The sequence below is a fragment of the Capra hircus genome, chromosome 12, assembly GCF_001704415.2.
Source record: "Capra hircus breed San Clemente chromosome 12, ASM170441v1, whole genome shotgun sequence".
Classification (NCBI taxonomy): domain Eukaryota; kingdom Metazoa; phylum Chordata; class Mammalia; order Artiodactyla; family Bovidae; genus Capra; species Capra hircus.
This window is the reverse complement of record NC_030819.1, coordinates 3981787-3984594: the sequence shown is the minus strand read 5'-3', so window position 1 is coordinate 3984594 and position 2808 is coordinate 3981787.

The window sequence follows — 2808 nt, the reverse complement described above, 5'->3', positions numbered from 1 at the left end:
AACCTTCGCTTGAGTGGTAGTGAAAACTACCTGAACACTGATTTTACTTTTATTCTGAAACTTACTGGCTTCAGACATGGAAAGATAAATAAAAAGTGAAAACTTTTCCAGCATCCCCTGGTCAACCACCGGAGGCTCAGGAAAGGGACAATCTTGTAAAACAACGTCCCATGAAGTTCAATCACACACACACCAACTTTTAAGTCCTATTGGGTTGTCTGTATCCCCCTTTCCATTGCTTCCTAGCTGCAAGTCACTCATTCTAGTAATTATTCTAGTAATTATACACAGTAAATGGATCAGGCAATGTGATTTAACCATCTGAAAACCAATTATGGCTACCTGATAAAAAACATACAGCATGAAACACACAGTATAAAACAGATTACTGCTCCACTGGCAACTCTGTGCCACTGGACCACCGACTATTAAAAAGAAAATAGCAACACTCGAAACACAAGGGCAAACAAGAACATTTATGAACGACAAAGGTGATGGTGAAGAATCAACGCCTCCACAAGTGGCAATCCAACCAATCAGAGTGGGCCTACTGCGCGGCGGTGGGCCTACTGCGTGGCCTCCACACCCCCCCCCCCGAGCCTGTCACCGTCGCTGGTTCTGGCCCTTTCACGAGTCAAGCCATACTTTGCTGCCTGAGCGTTCACAAGCCTCCTGGATTGAGTCTCAGAAACTGATACTCTGTTGTAGAATTTCTCAGGCCAACAGACAAAACAGATGGATGGCTCTGGGTGTATGGGAGCAGAAAGCAGGGAAAACCGATGACAGAAGCTCTGGCTTTATTAACATCTTCGGAGAAACTTTAGTTAAGAACTCTGATATAAAACAAAGCCTTGGGAACAATATATACACCTCAACTGGCCAGGATTCTAGGCTTATTCTACCTCAGACAGAAAATTTTAAAAGTAGTACTAATTATCTTTTGCAAATTTTTTTTTTTGGTAAACTAAATTATTTGCAAATTCTTAAAGTACTGGTGGCTACACAGAAAAGCTACGGACATTACTAGTAAAACTGACTCAGAAATTAACTGATAGGGAGAGCCTAATTTGCTGTCTTCACAAGAGAAACTGAAGCAGTGTATCTTTAACTACAAACCCCTTCCCCTCTTTGCAAGCATTGAAGAGTCCTCACACATAGCTAATTTAAAGGTTTAGTTTATACAACTGATTTCATTCTGCAAACTCCACAATATAAATGGCAATAACTACATATTTTAAATACTGTAATAAAAATAAACAAAGTCATCAGTTAATTCTGTAATGCAATAAGAACATATAACTTTAAAAAGCAAATTGTGAAGAAAAGCATACTTAATAAATTAAAGAACATCTGAACTGCTAATAGTTTGGGAAAGAATTTGAACTTTTATAGTATGCATACAAAAGCAGCAGAAATGAAGAAAACAAATGACTACATATTGCTGTTGCATAGAGAAGACTGGGTGTACTTTATTAACAATTCCATCCTCTTTCCTGCAGCCTGGAGCAGGAACAATTTCATTATTGGACGGGAGTCTCCAACAGCAAAGGGATACTGCAATACGTTACTAAGCAACTCACTGCGATTTCACACCATATGAGGCAGGAAGAAATTTTTTAAAAATTAAAAAAGGCACGCATAAGCTGATTTCATATATTCTAAAGTCCAGGCTACTCTCTTAGATACAATGTTTAGAACACTTGTATAGCAAAACAATTTTTAAATAAACATTTCCAAAAACTTGAATACACAACTTAGGAACAATGGATCTGCACCCCCCCCCCCAAAAAGTTACATTAAAAAAAAGTGTTAAAAATCATAAAATAATTAGAGCTAACCTAATTTAGAGATTAAAAAAGGGATTCATAAGCAACCTAAATTCTTTAGGTAAATAAAGTGAATGTTTTACTAGAGTAGAAGGTACCATGTTCACTAAAAGTCAGTTCTCACTACAGTTCATGCCTATTTAAAATTCTGTCTTTAAAGATATTTAAACCTAGTTTATTGTTCCTTATCACAATTAGACTCAGGAAGAGCTCAAACTAAAGCATGCACACACAAAATAATCTAGCATTTAGTCATCTCATTAACTTATGTCTTCACTTTTAAAAGACTGGTCAAACTGTCTCAGAAATACTGGAAGGTTTCTCTACTTGGATGACGTATCTATGCATCTCAGGCAGCTTTTTAATATCCATCTCCTTTTCCTGAATAAATGTTCTAATGCCAGTTGACTTAAACATATGTAAAGATAAACGAGGCAGATTCTAGTATATAGAAGTCATTTATAAGATACCACATGCAAAAACAAAACTTTTAAGCTGAAATGTGTTTTCCCCAAAATAAATGTGCATGTACCCTCCACTGAGGGTGATCTGACCACCTTAGCCTTTTGTAAAAGAACAGAGCTAAGTTCTTTCTGATGGCCCACTGTGAAAATAATTTAAGATACTGTAAACTTTTAGAGGCATTTTTCTAGTCTTTATTAAGTATAATTTGTGGTCATAATACTTATTATCCTAAAATAGAGGTGTAGGATTGAGAATTTAAATCTTTTTCTGGGTGCTTAATCTTTCTTAAAGGTAATACTGCTGCCATAATTTGTGTCGGCATAAATTAGGTATTTGTAAAAATAGCCATTAAATACTAATTCTCAAGTATATTTAAAGTACATATAAATCCTATGTTAAAGGTATAAGCTAGAAGAAATATATAGCATAGTCCTAGGATTTCTAGATTGTTGACATCAAAAAGTAAACCACCCTCTTTAAGACTTAACAGAACTTTAAAAAAAATTGCTTCAACATA